Here is a 21,651-nt window from a genome sequence, read left to right as displayed (position 1 = left end):
CTTCCGTAGATGCAGGTACTAGGAATCTGATGAGTTGGAGGAGGCTCATATAGACTCGGAGGAGTCCTCATACTTTTAGTAGCTGGATGGGCCAATGTAGGATCCTTTCAAGACGTCAATCAGATTCTTGAGTTGATATATTTTACATTTTTGAAACTATATATATTGTTCAGTTGTAGTCCCATACTCTGGATAAACATATTTTTACTTGTTGGTCGATTTACTTGCGTTAAAATTTACGTTTATTCCAGAGTACTTCACATAGTTTAATTTAATTCCATGAATTTCTTAAATGCTAGGTGAAACAAACTATAAAATCCCACTTCTGCAAAGCATAACTGACACTCGGGATATCAGGAGTCTAGTATCTACTCGACCCCCGAAATCCGGGTCGTAACAAAAGGGGAGATGCGTGGGTGGAGAGGCTTGTACCATTAGTTGCACCAAGATCAATCTGGTATTTGGCCTTGATTACATGGACGTGCCAGAGCATAAAAAGGTGAAATTACTAGCATTCAAATTAAAATCTGGTGCTTCTGAATGGTAGGAGAAATTACAACTCTCATGTACCCAACAGAACAAGGATCACATCTCATTATGGACACGGATGAGACGCCTTCTTCGATCACAATTCATCCCTAGTGATTACGAGCATGTACTGTTCCAGCAATACCAAAATTGCCGACAGGGGAATCGAATTGTCATGGATTACATCGAAGAATTTCAACGGTTGGCAACACGGAATGACTTGTCAGAAACCGATTCACGGAAGGTAGCATGATTCATAGGTTGATTACGATCAAAGATCCAGGACTGAGTTCAGATACGCCCGGTCAAGACCATGGATTAAGTAGTTCAGTTGGCACGTAGGGTAGAAACACAACTTGCAAGAGTTCTTATTCAACCTTACCCTTCAACTCGACCACCCATGACGGGTCTCACGCAGGATTCACTACTGACACAAGGAAAAGAACCAGTAAGAGGACATCTTCAGCCTTTTGCAACTAGTGAGAGTAGCCCATCTAAGCCTCAATATGTAGCAGCCACAATAGTGGGCCCTAATAGAATTCCAAATCCTTACGGTCGGCAAAGGCCGAACAATTGTTAGTGTCGTGGCCAACCGGGCCACTTATCAAACACCCGCCCTCAACGCCCCGCAACCCACTTGACCATTAGCGAAGGGAGCACTGAAGGAGATGTCGTAGAAGAAGACTCTAGCTTTTATGAAGATGAATAAACCATTGAGGAATGAGCTGGTAGCGAAGAATGGACGACCACAAGGATCGTGGTGAATCTTTGGTCGTGAGGTGATGATGTACACCCCACGGAAGGAATTACATCCACAACAACACAATATATTCCGTACGCAGTGCACCATCAATGGCAAAGTCTGTGATGTAAATCATATACAATGGTAGTAGTGAGAACATCTCAAAAGTGATGGTGGACATGTTGCAGCTACCTACGACAAAACGTCCTTCCCCTTACTCAATTGGTTAGATTAAAAGGGTGAACGAGACTAAGGTAACTGAATAATGGATTGTCTCATTTTCAATTAGTAAAACTTATAAGGATCAGATACTTTGTGACATGGTCGACATGGAAGTATGTCATATGTTACTTAGTTGACCATGAGAGTTCATCTACATAGAGGGCCCCACCTAATGCACGACTTTGATGTGTCCCACCCATGTGCCAGGCATTAGGCCAAGAGGTGTGTACACGTAGCTAAACCTTTTGAGTGAGAGATGTGTCAAAGACTAACCAACACAGGTAGAGCTGTACATGAACCGCTCAACTCGACTTGGAAAATCTCAATTCGACTCGGTTCGAAACTGGGCCCTAGCTGAGTTGAGCTGATTTTTTGAGCTCGAAAAAAATTCCGAGCCAAGTCCAAGCTAGACTTGACTCGGTTCGAATCAATTCGACTCAGATTAGATTCACTTATTATAAATATTTTGTAAATATTTATATATTTAAATAAATAAATTTTATATATATATATATATATATATATATATATATATATATATTAAAAACCCTAAAACCTAAACTCCAACTCATCTCGTAAACTCAAACTCAAACTCGACTCGAAAGATTGAGCTCAAGCTGGCTCAATTTGCTGACCAATCCAAGCTGAGCTGGCCATTTAAGCTCGAGGACCAAGAGGAGTTTGAGCTAGGATAGCTTGTTGGCCAACCTGGGTGTAAGACCCGTATCCTAGCCCATACTGTTCCATAGGCTTCCGTGGTCCTTCCGGTCGAATTCTGGCAACTTGCGACGCGTAGACAGCAGTTGTGCGTGATCCTGAGTCGTGTCCCGTATATTAGAGTCGGCTTGACTCGAGACTTGTACCATTGCGACCACACCGTCGCCGCGGTTCCAACGCTGTGACTCACTCACTGATGCGATACCCTGGTCGGAAGATGTGGGCCGACATTTATTTCGAAGAAAACACCATGCATTTGCAATTCCAAGAGAATCTCTATGAAATGTCCCATCAATCAATCAATCAATGCTTTCTTTCTCCTCAAGTCAAGCAACCCCAAAGTCAACTCCTTCTTACCCTCTCTCTTACACACCCATGCTAGTCAAGTACACCATCACCTCACATCCATCAACCATCACTTCTCTTATAACAACCCTCTCTCTCTCTCTCTTTATCTTCACACATTTCCAAGGAACAAAGGAGAGAAAAATATGGACGTCCAAGCATCCCAAGTGTGAGAGAAAAGTAATTTTGTGTGGCCCACTTTTCCATCCCTTTAACCTTCATCATAGCCATTCAAACCTCATCTCCCTCCATCAAAGTGAAGCACAAGGAGATCGGCTTTCCAACGGACTAAGAAGATCGACGGTGGTTGCTTCTATAGGCTAGTTTTCATGTTTTTATGATGGGCCAAGTGAGGCCTACCGATCGATGGTATGGATCTCACTTTGGACCCTAAGATGTGGCCGATGGCCCACCTTGAATATCAATATCATTCCATGATGAGGCCATTCTCCATGGACCCCATCATGATGTTTACTTTTCTAACTTGAATAGAGGTCATCTAGATTGTCCATTTTAATGAAGAAGGAATCTCCACCGTTGAATTTTTATTTAATGGGCCCACATGTATTGGGACCCACTTGTTGTATGATTGAATGCATGGAATGGAGGGCCCATAGTGTCGAGGTCCCTCCATCACACGTGTCCCTCTCTCTTTCTCTCTCTCTCCCCCTCTCTTTCTTTTTCTCCTATTTTATGTGATGATGTGGCCGTGTGGCCCACCCGGGTGGACCCCACCACGAAGCATGTATTTTACCCAAGCCATCTGTAGGTGGGGCCCACTTTATACATATGTTGTACCCACACTACCTAGCCATTTGGTAGCCCACCTTAGATATGTGTGTGCCTAAACCGTGATCCGAGTATCTGATGGGCCATAGCATGGGAAACTGTGGTGGTTACCATTGAAAAACCAACTGCTATTTCTATTCACCAAAATATATTCAATATTGGGCTTGTTTGGCTTATATTAAGCCATGGGACCCACCGGTTGGGTCAAATTCACCTGATGCAGGCCCCACTGAGGAAAAACCTCAGAAATCCCAAAAATAAAAAATAAAAAAGATAAATTATAAGCAGCAGGACGCTGCTGCTGCCAGAGGCGCAGGCAACGCCTGCCGTACATGGATGTGCGGGTGGACAGGGTCCCACGGCCATGGCTGTGGGCCCCACTATGATGTGTGTTGAATACCCATGCCGTTCATTAGGTGGCCCCTTAGGGCAGTGGGCCCCCCTCCAAAAATCAACCGTGTACATGGCTCGGGTGGCCCACATCATAGGTAAAAGTGGGATTGAACCGTCTACCATTGAAACCCTTTTTGGGTGGACAGAAGTTTTGGATCACTGTGAAATTTATTTTCCCTCTTCACCTGGATCTACGTGACCTTACCAACGGATTGGATGGATTATAAGCATTATGATGGGCCCCACGTGGGACCCATCATGATGCATGTGTTTTGTTCACACACCGTCCACGGTTGTGGACGGTGAGAACCATGATGCATGTGTTTTATCAATGCCGTCCAGGAGTTTGCTGGACGGCCAGTAGGCCCCACCATATCTATGTTATATCCAATCGTCCTTCCATCTGGTGGGCCACACTGTAAGTGCTATAGTTTATAGCCCTTTTTGTTGTCAAATTTATGGTGTTAAAGACACTGTTATGAAGCTTGCATCTGTGAAGAACTATGCTTTACTCAAGATCAGCTTTGTTTGACAAGCACTGTTCACAAGTCAAGAATCTCAAGAAGCTTTCAAGTTCAACCTCAAGATCTCAAGAAGCTTTCAAGTTTGGGCTCCATCAAGACTTCAAGCTTTACTACTTTCAAAGGTCTCTTGTCTCTAAGTTTCAATGTCCTCACTTCACTATTGAGGTATGATTGACCTTAGGTTGACCTTTAAAGTAGGTCATTCTAGATACATAATTCATATGTTTTATATAAGTGAGTTTAGGCTGTTCTTAGACTAGTCCTGGACTTTGTTCGATTAGTCCTAGCACTGCTTCGACCTATCTAAGAATTTCCTAGATCAGTCGTAAGTTTGTTGCAAAATTCAAAAATTTTCTGTTAGGCTCTTAGGGTCTGTTCGACTAGTCGTATGAACAGTGTCGACTGCTTCTTCGACCAGTCGTAGACCTACGACTTAAAGTACAGTATTGAAATTCAGTTACCTTTGACTAGTCGTGAGCAACCTACGACCAGTCGAAGGGGACCTACGACCAGTTGTAGATCACTTACGACCAGTTGTAAAACTGTCAGATCTTATCGCACCCAAATTTTCAAATATCTGTTGGTTCTACGACCAGTCGTAGAGGTCTTTAGACCAGTCGAAGACATGGTTTGTTCACCTATAAATAGAGCACGAATCTTAGAATTAAATATTAAATTTTAAGCTAATTTAATTTGGCCTTCTGAAAGATAAGTCTGTGCTCCATTTTAAGCTAAGTGTGCATATTTAATATTCTCTTTCTTTAGCTTTCCTTATTTGATTTTGTTCCTATATTCCAATCTTATTTGAAAAGTGAAATTGCTATATTCCGTCTTTTTGGAATCAAAATCAAATGGAGCTACGCTCAATTTGGTTTAATTTAAAATCTATTAGAATATAGAAACATTATAAAGAGAGTATTGGACATTGAACTTTGACATTCAAATCTCTACTCCGACTTGGTTCTTCTGGGCTGCTACAACGAATGAGAAATTCAGGTATTTTACATTTGTGTAATTTACTTTCATTTGGTTTTCTTTTGGAATTTGCCAGAAAAATCTCATTGTATTGGTTATCTGAGGAGAGCCAGGAAAACTCAGAAGAAGGGTTTTTTTAATTGTGTAAGCCCACAGAGAAAAACACAATTGTGAAGGTTTTTGGTGAACTTGGAAAAGCTTTCTTTGATAGTGAACGCTGATATCCCCTGTATGAGGATATTAGGAGTGGAGTAGCACTGTGTGGCTATTGTTGAACAGTTGGTGGACACACAGGCGAACCACTATAACTCTTTGTCTTGTGGTTTAAATGCTTACTTAAGTTTTTATCTCTTTTCATTCAAATTTGTGGAATGTATGTGTGGATGTGAATGTTGTAAAATTTACATTTCAAGCACAGTGGGAATGTTGTAATAATTTAGTTTTAAATTCCTACAATTTATTTCAATTCCACTCTATTTATTTATTCCTCTCCGGTTTGAGTTATTGATACAAAGGACGTTCTAGAAATAAGGTTGTCCTGCCATAAACCCATGGTTTTTATGGTGTAAGGTTGTCCTTAGAACTGAATTCGTATCTACCTCTCAATACTTGTTTAGTGAGGTTGCTTTTATTTCAGCATTATGATTTGATTTAGTTTATTTAACTATCTATCTTTCTTTATTCCACTGTTAAAGTTTTATTTTGGTAACGTCTTATTCACCCCCCCTCCCTCTAGGACATATAGCTAGGCCATTTCAAGTGGTATCGAAGCCTAATAGCTCGCTCTTATTGCTTTTTATTTGGATTTAATTCCTGAGCTAATGATCTAAGCTATATATAAGATGTCAAATTTTGATAGCCTATCAGTCACTAGGCCTCCACCCTTTGATGGCTCCAACTATGCCTATTGAAAAGTCAGGATAAGTATCTTCCTCAAATCATTAGATGAGAGTGCATGGCAAGCCACAGTGACTGAATGGAACCCACCTACCACTAAAGTGACTGGTATTGATGGTTCAAAATCAATGAGAGTAACACCATATTTCTCATGGACCACCCTTCAGAAAAATGAGAGTAGTGCCAATGTAAAAGCACTAAATGCAATCACTTACGCACTATCACCAGATGAGTTCAAAAGAATCATATCCTGTGATACTGCAAAGCAAGCCTGGGATATATTAGAAATGACACACGAGGGTACTACAATTGTCAAAAAATCCAAAGTCTAACTCCTCGCAACCAAATTTGAAGAAATTCATATGGAGGAAAATGAAATGTTTATGGACTTTTACACTAGATTAAATGACATTGTAAACTCAATGTGGGGTCTTGGTGATAAAATCTCAGAAAGTAAAGTGTGTGCAAAGATACTACGCTCACTTCCTGAACGATTCAACTCTAAGGTAATCGCGATCCAGGAACTTCGTGATACGGACAATATGAGGGTAGAAGAACTAGTTAGTTCTTTACAAACCTATGAGTTAAACTTTAAAGCTCTTACAAGTAAATCTATCGCTCTTAAATCTTCTAAAGAAAACTCTGATTCTGAAGATGATATAGCTCTTTTAGCGAAAAAGTTTTATAAGATTTTCAAGAGCAAAAAGAGGGTTGATTTTCAAAAATCAAATGATAAGAAAAGATCAAAACCCAAATCTAAAACTTGGAAGTTTTTGAAAGATAGTCAATGTTACAACTGCCAAGAATATGAGCATTTAGCAAACAAGTGTTCTAAAAAGGACAAACATAAAAAAGAAGGGTATGTTGGCTACTTGGGATGAATCATATAATTCTGAAGCTTCTTCTGAATCAGAAGATTTTGAAACCGAGTCGGGCAGTGAAGTTAAAGCCCTTATGACTCTAGCCAAATTCACTTTTTCAAATCATGATGATTCAACTAGCGAAGAAAATCTGAATAATGATTATAAAAATGAAGATGATCTTCAAGATGCTTATAATGCCCTATACAAGGAAAGTTGTAAAATTGCTGTCAAACTTAAACTTCAAAAAGAAAAGTTTTTAAAACTCAAAGAATGTTTTGAATCTCTTGTTTTAGAAAAATTTCAAATTTCAAATTGTTTTGAAAAATCAAAATGTGATTTAGAATTCAAAACCTCCCTGATTGAAAATCTAAAATCTGAAAATGAGAGACTTAAAAATGAAGTATCTTCTCTTCTGAGTTTAAAGGATACATGGAGGTATGCCCAAGGAGATCCAGAGTTAGAAAAACTTTTATCTGGATCTAGAAAATGTGGCGACTGATTTGGGTTGGGCTATGATAAAAATGTTCCTCCTAAATAAAAGTATACTTCTCCTAAGTTTCTAAAAGGAGAGTCCTCTAACTCAAAAGGGAAAAATACTAGTCAAGGTTTTTCTAAAAATACAAAAGCTTTTCAAAAACCTAGAGGTAACTATGTCAACTTCAAAAATCAAAACAGAAACCCACTAGCTGAAAAGATAATGGATTTACTCAAGAAGCTCTTAAAATCTAACTCAGTAGGTCATTCTTATAACAACAGTCAGAAGAAGACTAACTATACTCCTAAACCCAAAACAGTTCTGAAATGGGTTCCTAAAGTTGCCTGCTTAGTTGCCCACACCGCTTTCAAAGCAACAAGTCATTCAAAGTGGTACCTAGATAGTGGATGCTCCAGGCATATGATAGGCGACAAGGCCTTATTCACTGATCTAACGATATGACTGATGAGTCAGTTACTTTTGGTGATGGAAGCAATTGCAAGATTATGGGCCAAGGTACGGTTTAACTCTATAACCTTCCTTTGTTTAAAAATGTTCTGTATGTTGAAGGAGTGAAACATAATCTTCTAAGTATATCATAAATTTGTGATAATAATCATAGTGTTCGGTTTTCTAATCAAAGCTGTGAGATTCTAAACAACAAGGGTTCAGTAATACTAACTAGACGTAAAACGTCTGAAAACTACTATATTATTAGTGAATCTAGCTCATCTAATCAATCGTGTTACATGGTCCATACAGACGAGACTGATTTGTGGCACAAACGTCTTGGACATGTATACTACCGAAATCTATATAGATTGAGAAAACGAGAACTTATAAGAGGTCTACCCAAATTACAAAAGTTAGATAAAATATGTGGTGAATGCCAGATTGGCAAACAAACGAGGAACTCACACAAAAAGATGAATTTCAATACCACATCAAGACCACTCAAGCTTCTCCATATGGATCTTATAGGACCTACCAGGACGAAAAGTCGAGGTGGTAAAAAATATATCTTGGTAATAGTAGATGACTTTACCAGATATACATGAGTTGTCTTCTTAAGAGACAAATCAGAAACCTTTGAAGAAGTGAAAAAGGTTCTCAAAAGGATTCAAACTGAAAAAGGTTCTCAAGTTAGTAAGATTCGTAGTGATCATGGATCTGAATTTGAGAATAACGGTTTTGAGAAGTTCTGTAGCGACCAGGGAATAATGGAATAGTTGAAAGGAAAAATAGAGTGCTTCAAGAAATGGCTAATGTCATGTTGAACAGTATGAAGCTCTCTAAGAATCTTTGGGCTGAAGCAGTCAATACAGCTTGTTATATCATTAACCGGGTTTACACTAGTAAAGGTAATAATAAAACGGCTTACGAATTGTGGTTCGATAAAAAGCCTACTGTCAAATACTTTCGAGTTTTTAGCAGCAAGTGCTATATTTTACGAGATCGTGAATATCTAGGAAAGTTTGATACGAAGAGTGATGAAGGGATCTTTTTAGGATACTCTTTAAACAGTCGAGCTTATAGGGTTCTGAATAAAAGGACCGGTGTGATTCAAGAGTCTATCAATGTAGTCATTGATGATCACTTAAACACACCAGTCTCGAGTTCAGATAATGATGAAATACTAGTAATTGATAAATCCGATACTTCATCTAATCAGATTGATTCTGAACTAAGGACTGTTAAAGATCATCCAACCACACAGATTCTTGAAAACCCTCTCACTGGTGTTTGTACCCGTAGACAACTTGAGGATATATGTAATTATGTATGTTTTACATCTCAGAAAGAACCATCTAACGTAAAAGAAGCTCTTGCTGATGAAAACTGGATTATTGCAATGTAAGAAGAACTTAACTAATTTGTGAGAAATGATGTTTGGTATCTCGTACCTAGACCTAAAGATAAACACATCATTGGAACCAAATGGATTTTCAAAAATAAGCCTGACGAGCTTGGCAATATTATTAGAAACAAGGCTAAGCTAGTGGTACAAGGTTACACTCAAATTGAAGGCATTGATTTTGATGAAACCTTCGCACCAGTAGCACATCTTGAATCAATTGGACTCTTTATATCCATTGTGTGTGTTAGAAAGTTTAAGATTTACCAAATGGATGTGAAAAGTACTTTTTCAAATGGCGATCTGCATGAGGAAGTCTATGTTGAACAACCAATGGGTTTTGAAGATCCCAAAAATATTGATCATGTGTATCGCCTTCAAAAAGCACTTTACGATTTAAAACAAGCTCCTAAGGCATGGTACGAGAAATTAACAAAGTTTCTATTAAGCCATAATTTTCAAATGGAATGTGTTGATAAGACTTTGTTTATAAAAAAACATGATGATCACATTTTAATAATACAAATTTATGTTGATGATATCATTTATGGATCTACCTGTATTGACATGACTATTGAGTTTGCAGATTTGATGAAATCTCAATTTGAAATGAGCATGGTTGGGGAATTGAATTATTTCATTGGGTTGCAAGTAAAGCAAAAACCTGACGGAATGTTTATTTCTCAATCTAAATATGTTATGAATTTGATTAAGAGATTTGGATTTAAGAATGGTAAGAAATTTGATACTCTTATGAGTACAACTTTGAAATTCTTAAAAGATTCTAAAGGTAAAAATATGGATCTAAAATTATATCAGAGTATGATTGGTAGTTTACTATATTTAACTACTAGTAGACCTGATATCGCTCTAAGTGTTGGTATTTGTGCTAGATATCAGTCTGATCCTAAAGAGTCGCACTTGACTGCTATCAAGCGGATTATACGATATGTCGCAAGTACTGTTAATCTCAGTCTTTGGTATCCTCATGAGACTAGTGTTCAATTAGCTGGGTACTCAGATGCTGATTGGGCTAGTAATCTTGATGATAGAAAATCAACCAGTGGTGGTTGCTTCTATATTGAAAACTATTTAGTTTCTTGGTTTAGCAAGAATAAAGTTCCATATCACTTTCAATAGCTGAAGCTGAATATATTACAGCTGGTAATGCGTGTACTCAGCTAGTTTGGATAAAACGTATGCTAAGTGATTACGAAATTAAACATAATTCTATGTTATTATATTGTGATAATTCCAATGCCATAAATATTTCAAAAAATCCAATTCAACATTCTCGTACTAAGCACATTGACATTAGATTTCATTATATTCGAGAACTAATAGAAGAAGAGGTTATATCTTTGGAATATATCCCTACCGAAAATCAACCTGTTAACAATTTTACTAAACCGCTCGACAAAATAAGGTTTAACAAAATGAAATTTGATCTTGGCATGTGCATTTTAAAGTGATTATTTATGTCTATTTGTATTATAGTATATATAATTGCTTGATTTGTTTTCAAAATTTTGAATATAATGCTGAAAATCAGTTTATTTGGCTAGTACTCGACCAGTCGTGAATCGCATGAATCACTTAAAATTTGAGGAAAATGCTTCTTCTTCTTCATTTTTTCTTCTCTCCAACGAGCCGGTGCACGACCAGTCGAACCCATCCTTCAAAATATTCAAGGTTAGTGCTCATTTTGCATTTTTCTTGTAGATTTGAGTCTAGATTTCTTCTATTTGACTCTTAAAGTTTTCTATTTTCAAATTTCGTTGAGATTTGGAGTTTTTCTTGGGTAAAATCTGATTTGAGAAAATTCACTTCTCAATCCTTTGCAACTCTCTATTTCCTTAAAATCCTTATTACAAATGGAATTTAGAGGTAGAAAAACAACATCCCGTGGTCCTTCTTCTTCCTCTAGATCAGCCTCTATTACTAAGCGTCATCTTTGAGCTCCCGAGAACGATCCATCCTATGTTCGGGACATCAGATTACGTAATGTTATTGTTGAACATCCTGTTGACATTAATCATGTTGCTCCATTTGAGATCTTTCCTATGCTCCAAGTTGTAGGTTGGGATAACTTATTACATTGTGGTGGGCCAGCATACCGGTTCATTGTCCAGTCCATGTTTGCATGCATATGTGATTTTTCATTGGAAAATTTATCTTTTAAGATAGCCACTAGAGAAAGACCATTTGACGTTGATCGTCATTTGATTTCAGCTCTTATGGAAATTCCTGTGAATAATGAGGGCATTCCTATTCATAACTTATCTAAAAAACCCTTTGTATCTGAAAAACATATGCTCACTAAAGATTTATGCAATTTTGATGTTCAATGGACTCATAAAGGGAATGCGCTTCCTTCAAAATATTTGTTACCCAAATACAGAGTTTTTCACAAAATCTTTGTGTCTAACTTGTATCATCGTTCGGGTAATAAATCTGAATTGACTTCCTTCATGGTCCGTATTCTTCATGCTGTTGCTAGCGGTGCTCATGTTTGTCTATCATCCTTGATTTGTTACTCCATTATTCAGTTTTGACTCCATCCAGGTGACAGTGACATTCCTTTTGGTTATTTAATGACTATTTTGGCTACGCATATGTTAGTCGATATGCCGGTTGGAGAGGCCCCTATCTATCATTTGATATTTAACAATTCTAATATTAATAAGATGAAGCTTGATTTCCTTCCTGGTCAAGGTATTGGTAGTGGTAATGCTGAAGTTGAACATGAGGAAGAAGCTAGTAATCTTCCTCCTGATGATATCAAAATGGATGATATTTTTGAAGAAATTGAATCCGACTCTGCAAATGATCCAGATTATGAGCCTTCTGAGGTTGATGCATGTCTGCGTGCATTGGAAGATAAAGTTGAGAATATGAATGTTAAGATGGAAAACATGTCTGTTGCCCATGATTTACAATTCAAGTATATGCGCAAATATCTTAGGCGCTTGAACAAGGGCATGAAAGAACTTGATCCTTCCATCCCTTCTCCTTCATCTGGTTCAGATTAGTTCTTTTAAATTAGCTGGTCTGTTATAACTTTATTACTCTTGTGGTAGCTTAACTGGTTTTGAGATTGTAGCTATCTTTGTCTTAGCTCTGTTTATGAATTATGTGGGATGTTTATGCTGGTTAATCATATCTTATCTTGTTTCCACTCATATATCTCTTTACTTATTTCTTCTCAGCCATCTGTTCTATGCTTCCTTTGTCCTATTGTGACAAAAAAAGGGAGAATAGATATGGATGTGATGTGTCTAATGATTATGTTATGAGGAGGGAGTAGCATTGTATGTTACTCAGGGGGAGTAGTATGTGCAGAAGTGGATTGTATGTTATGTTGAATATTGATTTACAAGTTTACAGGATCATGTATGCCGATTGATAACAACTGGTACATGATATAACAACTGATGCATGATTCTTTAATCAAATATTCTGTGTTATATAACATATCTTGGAAGTGTGTTTTGTCACTAATTTGATAAAGGGGGAGATTGTAAGTGCTATAGTTTATATATAGCCCTTTTTGTTGTCAAATTTGTGGTGCCAAAGACACTGTAATGAAGCTTACATCTGTGAAGAACTATGCTCTACTCAAGATCAGCTTTGTTTGACAAACACTGTTCACAAGTCAAGAATCTCAAGAAGCTCTCAAGTTCAACCTCAAGATCTCAAGAAGCTTTCAAGTTTGAGCTCCATCAAGACTTCAAGCATTGCTACTTTCAAAGGTCTTTTGTCTCTAAGTTTCAATGTCCTTACTTCACTATTGAGGTATGACTGACCTTAGGTTGACCTTTAAAGTAGGTCATTCTGGATACATAATTCATATGTTTTATATAAGTGAGTTTAGGCTGTTCTAAGACTAGTCCTGGACTTTATTCGACTAGTCTTAGCACTGCTTCGACCTGTCTAAGAATTTCCTAGATCAGTCGCAAGTTTATTGCAAAATTCAAAAATTTTCTGTTAGGCTTCGATTAGTGTTAGGGTTTGTTCGACTAGTCGTATGAACAGTGTCGACTGCTTCTTCGATCAGTCGTAGACCTACGACTCAAAGTACAGTATTGAAATTCGGCTACCTTCGACTAGTTGTGAGCAACCTACGACCAGTTGAAGGGGACCTACGACCAGTCGTAAAACTGCCAGATCTTAATATCGCGCCCGAATTTTCAAATATCTGTTGGTTTTATGATCAGTCGTAGAAGTCTTTAGACCAGTCAAAGACGTGATTTGTTCACCTATAAATAGAGCACGAATCTCAGAATTAAATATTGAATTTCAAGCTAATTTAATTCGACCTTCTGAGAGATAAGTCTGTGCTCCATTTTAAGCTAAGTGTGCATATTTAATATTCTCTTTCTTTAGCTTTCCTTATTTGATTTTGTTCCTATATTCCAATCTTATTTGAAAAGTGAAATTGCTGTATTCCGTCTTCTTGGAATCAAAATCAAATAGAGCTATGCCCAATTTGGTTTAATTTAAAATCTATTAGAACATAAAACCATTATAAAGAGAGTATTGGACATTGAACTTTGACATTCAAATCTCTACGCTAACTTGGTTCTTCTGGGCTGCTGCAACGAAGGAGAAATTTAGGTATTTTACATTTGTGTAATTTACTTTCATTTGGTTTTCTTTTGGGATTTGCTAAAAAAATCTCATTGTATTGGTTATTTAAGGAGAGCTAGGAAAACTCAGAAGAAGGGTTTTTTTTAATTGTGTAAGCTCACAGAGAAAAACACAATTGTGAAGGTTTTTGGTGAACCTGGAAAACCTATCTTTGATAGTGAATGCTGATATCCCCTATGTGAGGATATTAGGAGTGGAGTAGCACTGTGTGGTTGTTGTTAAACAGTTGGTGTACACACAGGCGAACCACTATAACTCTTTGTCTTATGGTTTGAATGCTTGCTTAAGTTTTTATCTCATTTCATTCAAATTTGTGGAATGTATGTGTGGATGTGAATGTTGTAAAATTTACATTTCAAGCACAGTGAGAATGTTGTAATAATTTAGTTTTAAATTCCTGCAATTTATTTCAATTCCACTCTATTTATTTATTCCTCTCCGGTTTGAGTTATTGATACAAAGGACGTTCTAGAAATAAGGTTGTCCTGCTATAAACCCTTAGTTTTTATGGTGTAAGGTTGTCCTTCAAACTGAATTCGTATCAACCTCTCAATACTTGTTTAGTGAGGTTGCTTTTATTTCAGCATTGTGATTTGATTTAGTTTATTTGGCTATCTATCTTTCTTTATTCCGTTGTTAAAGTTTTATTTTGGCATTGTCTTATTCACCCCCCCTCTAGGACATATAGCTAGGTCATTTCACACACATGTGGACCCTACCATGAGGTATGTGACCTACCATGATGCAAGTATTGCATCCAAAACCGTCCATCCATTTGAGAGTTCATTTCATGGCATGAGTTAAAAATGAGTCAGGTCCATAGTTCATGTGGACCCCCACCATGATGCATGTGATGCATCCAAGCCATCCAACCCCTTTGGAAGCTCATTTTATTATATGAGTTAAAGAATGAGTCAGGTCCATAGTTCATGTGGACCCCCACCATGATGCATGGGTTGCATCTAAGCCATCCACCATTTGGCAAGCTTGTATTACAGGCTTGAGACTAAAAATAAGACAGATCTATAGTTTAAATGGACCCCACCTTAGTATATGTATGGGGCCCATTTTGATTTATTTATGGCAGTCCATTGAGGCCCACCTTAGTATATGTATGGGGCTCATCTTGATTTATTTGTGGCCGTCCATTAAGGCCCATATGATATGCATATGGCCCATGTGATTAGGCCCATTTTGAAGTATTCTAAGGCCCATCTTGATGTAGTTATGGCCCATCCATTGGGGCCCACCTTTGATATGTTTATGGCCCATCGGTGAGGCCCACTTTTGATATGTTTATGGCCCATCTGTGAGGCCCACCTTTGATATGTTTATGGCCCATTGTTAAGGCCCACTTGATGTATATGTGGCCCATATGATGTATTTGGAGCCCATGGGTTGAGGCCCATTGTGATGTATTAGGGCCCCTGGGTTAAGGCCCATTGTGATGTATTAGGGCCTGTGGGTTGAGGCCCATTTGATGTATTTAAGGCCTATGGGTCGAGGCCCAATGAAATGTACTCAATGTCTATTGCATTATGTGATTCCACCGTGGGTTATGTAATGACATTTATGGCGGGCCATGCCTTGAGAGCAATGTTGGTTTGACGTCCATATTGTAATAATAATATTGGTTAAATGTCCGCATTATATCTCTCCCTAGGGCCCATTGATAGGCCCATACTTGTTATGTGTAAGCCATCAAGGTCCATCTTCGTTGTGAGGATAGTTCATCATCATATAAAATGCTTAGTATAACTCTATGATTCATGCCCATACGCATCATATGTATGCCTGATATGAGGAATGTTTGATCATAGCATACGCCATTAGGCAGACTATTTACGGGACTCCTTATGAGACGGAGTGCCCACATTATTGCACCGTATGCGTAGGATTGCTGCATGACTGGATAGTGTAACAAATGCATCTCACATATATGTGACTTGATCATTGTACGCCCTAGTGGCCTCCACAAACACATCATGGATGGCTAGATGGGACACCGAAAATGCTTGGTTCTAGCACTGTGGGCATGTAGGATGTCCTTAGATGAAAATTTCAGAACCTCATTGGTACCAGGAGATGCTCCAACGTCTAGACCGAGTGGAATATGAGCGCTGGTGCCTATACCATGAGGTTGTGTCTCCCACTATGTCATGGTCGGTTGGAAGGGAGTGTGGTCTTATCCGTTCGAGTGAGGGGGCTATAAGCTAGGCTGGGTATGACCATCTCATAAATGGGTCCGCTATCGACGAGTCGGGCCCGATATTAGCAGGCGGATAGTGATGTCTCTTCCACTCACTAGGTTGTGCAGCTAGGGAGGAGGCAGTCGGAGTGGAGTGTAATAGACCCCGGTGATTTCCCCAGAGAGCAATTGTACTATCCACACGGCTATGCAGCTAGGGAGGAGGCAGTCGGAGTGGAGTGGAGTGTAATATGTGGACTTATTGAGTAGGAATTGTATATCCATTCATTCATTCATTCACTATCCACTCGAGCTAGTGGTGCATAACTATTTGTCACGTGTACCTTCGCATGACCAGAATTTTAGTTGGGCGCGCGACTAACCTGAGATCAGGAGTTTACCACATTAAGTCAGACTATCCAAATTTAGGTATGGAACTGGTTTGGATAGAAGTCCCTTGTGGTAAACCCTGTAGCCTACGATACTACGTACTATCATCCCGACTTCACATTCCTGCATGGTCATTTCATTTACACCGCATATTACATTGCATCTGTAGTACTTAGCATTTTGGGTTACTATGTTTTTGCATGAGATTGATGGTGTTCGTGGCTCGTCAGGATTTGCATATTGCATTGCATCCTCAGCATCTGTTATTGTCTTATTATGTTTTGCATCGCATAGCCATAGTACGACTGATAGCACTCATGGACTTACCAGTATATTTCTGCTTACTCTGATATCGTATGATTCATGTCTTGTCAGTATTTTCACTTATTTCGATGATGTATGATTTATGGGCTTTATGGTATGCTTGACACTTATCTTGTGCACACACTTTCACCACCCTCTAAGCTTTTGTAAGCTTATGCATGATAGATGTGTGCAGGTGGCGTTAGGTTGCAGCAGCATTGAGCTTGGAGCGTGCAGTTGTCTTCTGGAGCTTTAATTTCGAAATATATGTATTTCCTTTTCTGCATTGTGTCCAAATGATTATATTAGTGGATATGTGATGATGATGTTGCCTTTGTGATTTGGGTAAACTTGTGGTTATGCTTCTTATAAAAAAAATCATATTGAAAATCCTCCTTCTAGGATCTCAGGATCGGAATCTGGCACATGCGCACTGGGAGCTAAGAATAGGGTACTACGGAGGCTATCCGCACCGGATTCGGCGATCGAAAATTTTGTGAGCCCAGTTTTTGAGTTTGGGGCGTAACATTGGGCCAAGCTCAACTCGGTTCAGCTTGTGTACAGCTCAAAACACAGGTCCCACGCATGCCAGTTCAACCCAATCATGGTTTCTACCGTCTATAAATAGACATGGAACTGTCCCGTGATGGGCCTCAATAGAAACATTGGCCCTACCCATTTAATAGGTGGCCCTAGATCCACCTCACTGTGTAGAGATGAGGATGAGCCCAGCCAATTGTTGGGTAGGCCCAAAAATCTAATGGGCCTTCAAAAATGGTTGTATGCCCCATCATTTCGTATACATGGTCACATGTACGGTGATCTGCATCATACATACATTGGGGCCCACATGGTTTGAGCATTGAATATGCTCACTGACTGAACAATCTTATTCAAAACTATGTTATGAAAACCATAGGTTAAAAGCATCAATCCCACTTAATGGGGAGATGGTCCATCACCAGAGTGGTTAGGGTTGTTCAATCAATCTAATTTTCTTTTAGAGGGCATTCGGATTGTAAGTTACTTACGATAAGCTACTTATGCCTTAAGGCATAAGTAACTTATCTTGATTTTTACTTATTAAATTGAAGGAATTAAGTAACTTTAAATAATAATAAAAATTACGTATAATTGATCATAAACCAAACTTACTTATCTTAAATAAGTTACTTATCTACTACTGGAAGTAGAAAAAGTAACTTATTTGGTGGATTCCAAATGGGCCCTTAGTTGCCCAGCCACAATGAGGTCCACCAGATGGATGGTTTGGATCACTGTTCATATGGGCATGTGCACGAGGGAGGTGGAGCACATGTCGCGGACCAGTTAGTACTAGCAAGGGGCTTTAACCTTTTTTCACACTACTTTATAGTAGAGGTAATGCACAGTGTGTAATGTTGTTGAAAGGATTCTAAAGAAAGCTAGAGTCAAATAGAATTGTGAAATCTCTGGAATGTTCTAGCGTTTTCTAGCTGATCTTTTAAAGGATAATAGTGTAGAATTATCCAGAAGGTTTCTATAGCATTCTTGGCTATGGTATCATTGCCACATTGGGCATGGCAAGAACCTACAGTGATGGGACATGTTGGACCTTGCGATAGCCATGGTAGTGGTGGAGTGATTGATGGAGTTCACAAGGAGAGACTCATCAGGGCTATTATTTTCAACAGGTGACTAAGGCAAGGGTCAAATATAGCAAGGATAGATAAGACTTACCCAAGCCATAAGGTTAAATTCTTTATCTGCAATCGGCCTCATTGGGTAAGGGATTTCTGGGAAGACAAGTTCTCAATGCTCCTGCAGTGAAGCCAATTAAAGAAGAGGATTGAGGAAATAAGATTTAATCCATGTAACTCCTCAATGCTATGGAAGGCAAGCTCCAAAAGCCAGGAGGAAAGTTGGACTAGCTTCATTTGTGACAGCGATCAATGGGCAAAGTGCTACCAACATAACAACCCCTTGATCTCGGTCCAAGTCAAGGTGGAATAAGAGGAATTGAGAATTAGGTTCTTAAATGCTTTGCAATGGCAAGCGAAGAAAGCCAAGCAAGTTAGTGTACTATACACATCAACTAGAAGCGTATACAGAAGGGCAAACATGACTACGTCTCAAGAGATGAGGCAAGATGGTTGGGTTCGATGTTAGTGCAGGACTCGAGCAAGAGAAAGGTGGATGTCTTAAATCTGTAAATTCAACTGTTTGTCTATGACAGGTTCGATGCCATCAAGCAAGCTTCGATGCCATCAAAGTCAGCTTGATGTCATCGAGAATATCTGGAATAAATTGAATTGGTTGATGGACCCTTTAGGTACCATTTTTTGATGTCATCAAAGGTCGTTCAATGTCATTGAAGGTTGTTCGATAGCATTGAAGGCGTGGTCGATGTCATTGGTAAAATTTGGAATTTTCATGTTTTGTCGGTGGAAAATTTTTTGTATTAATTCGATGCCATCGAAGTCCCATCGAATGTGACATCGAACATATATATGCGTAGATTTACATAGAGTTGCATATATGCAGGTTGGGATTCTCCTATATTCTATGTATAGGAGTATAATTGAGATTGGAATGTATCTAGAGCTTTCTAATCCGTTCTTAGGGTTTCAAACGGCTTGTAAGAAAGATTCGAGGCTTGTTTCAATAGGGTATTATCTCTATCTCTTGTAATTTCTGCTTTCATTGTATTGTTTGTCGCTTTGTGTTATGATTTCTTTTTTCTATAGAGGTTTTTCCATAGTAAATTCAGTGTGTTTACATTGTACTTGCTTGTTGTGATTGTATTTGATGCATCTCTGTGTTTCCACAGTCCCCCCACAATAACCAATCCATCAATGGCTAAGGTTCCTTTTGTGTATATTTCGGTGTGTATAGCTAATATAATGTAATTCAACAAAGGAACAATCAAATGAACGGCCTAAATCTCATATGCATGCAGCATGTAAAGATATTGCATATTGGCACTATCTCATTGCTTTGTTCTGGTCTAATTTCAAATAACATACTTTTTCTGCTTCTTATTTATTAACACAAGTTGTTGGTCAAACATCCCAGCTTGATAGGCAGTCTACCATTGCATTTTTTTGGTGCATATGTACCCTATACCTGATGTAGTAACAGTTTTAACCCAATAACATATATGATGGGTCCAACCTCATCCATTAAATTGCCGTGGAACAAACATATCATGGTACTGCTTAAGGATAAACATAGGAGTTTGCTACAGCATGTCAATTTGTACATTTGGGACCTTGTCCAGTAATCTATACTATTGATTTCATTGTTCAACATGTATGGATCTGTTATATTTTTGTCATGGATCTATTGGTGAATCTATTATGGATCTGTTATTTTATATATTTTGAATATATTATTTGTCCACAATTAGAGCTGTACACGAGCAGATTTAGCTTGGCAACCCGCTCGACTCGACTCGGCTTGAAATGAGTTCGAGCTAAGTACGAGCTGATTTTTGGTGCTCGAAATGAGTTTGAGCCAATCACGAGCTTGAACCTGCTTGACTCGGCTCGACTTGAATAATACTCGAAGTCGACTCGACTTGGCTTGACTCGGACCCGACTCGGTATAGGGACCAGGGTATATATACCCTTTTAATTTCCAAAACAAAAAACCCTAAGCCCTAACCCCATCGCACATCCCTCCCAGCGCCGGTTCAAAAAAAAAAAAAAAAAACCCTCACCCTCTCTCAGCCATCCTATCGGCCATCTGACCCATCCCAGCGCTTGTTCGGCGTTCCCCTATCTCCGGCCATCCCAGCGCTCGTTCCCTTCTCTCCCATCGGCTGTCCCACCGCTCGATCGCCCTGTCCGGCTGTCCCTCTTCTTCCCTCACTTGTCCGGCGACCTTTCTAGTGGCCATAGGGACCGTTTGACACACACACACTCTCTCTCTCTCTCTCTCTCTCTCTCTCTCTCTCTCTCTCTCTCTGCTCACATTGTCTTGTCCGGTGCCGCTTGTCCCTACCACTCGTCCAGTAAGTACCTTTGATTCCTAGTTGTTCTAAAAATCACTTTGATTAGATAATTTAATCAATGGCTGTCATTCCACCATATAATATGACTGTCTGATCAATGAACAAACTCAGACTCGACTCGAAAACTCGGCTCAAACTCGGCTCGAACTCGGACGAGTTGAGCACGAGCTGTTGTTTCGAGCTCGAAGGCCGAACTGAACAGAGCATGAGCTGGGACTCGAGCAATCTGAGCCGAGCACGAGCTGGGCAATCACCAAGGATGCAGAGATGAAGTATGCATTCTCAGCCATGGACTCAAGTGAGAGGCTACGGAGGTTGTTGATGTCTACTTTGTGAATTTTAGGTCTATTTGGTGCTTTGTGTCTTAAACATTGGGCATGTATTGTGTTCGTGATAAGTGTGGTTTTATGTACACAAATGGAATAATGGTTAACACCCCCAGTGGGTTTTATGTGTGGCAATATGCCTTACTCAAGATAATTGTTATCTAGGCATGATTATGTGTTAATAAATATGGATTTTTTTTGTTAGTATAGGTGGAAAGTGGGTTTTAGACATCCACTGTATTGGACATGTTGGAATGTATGTCATTTTAATTCAATGAATCATATATATTTTTTTTAGTAATGTTTTGTTTATTGTTCATTAACATTGTGTAGGCATAAAAGGATGTAATCGGGATGACTTTTTGGACTAATGATCGAGTTTACATCTAGTGGCTCACTTTATGGGAAGAGCGGGGGTAACATGGTGGGCCCAATTGCCAGGGTGTTGTAACCCCCGTTTTCCAATATTTGTTCA

The 21,651-nt window shown here is 38.9% G+C and overlaps 1 protein-coding gene across 5 annotated transcripts in view; it reads left to right on the top strand.

Annotated features, from left to right (window-relative positions):
• LOC131255940 (disease resistance protein RPM1-like) overlaps positions 1 to 21,379 on the top strand; it is a 96,982-nt gene extending 75,603 nt beyond the window's left edge. For 4 of the 5 annotated variants that reach the window (XR_009176526.1, XR_009176525.1, XR_009176524.1 and 1 more), the window contains one exon: positions 21,118 to 21,379. The gene's annotated coding sequence lies outside the window, so the exon portion shown is untranslated. Of the gene's footprint in view, positions 1 to 21,108 lie in introns of all 5 variants that reach the window. The other variant, XM_058256907.1, reaches the window with a different exon arrangement.
• Positions 21,380 to 21,651: the final 272 nt, after the last annotated feature.

This window comes from Magnolia sinica, chromosome 9, assembly GCF_029962835.1.
Source record: "Magnolia sinica isolate HGM2019 chromosome 9, MsV1, whole genome shotgun sequence".
NCBI lineage: Eukaryota > Viridiplantae > Streptophyta > Magnoliopsida > Magnoliales > Magnoliaceae > Magnolia > Magnolia sinica.
This window is presented reverse-complemented; position numbering and strand designations above follow the sequence as displayed.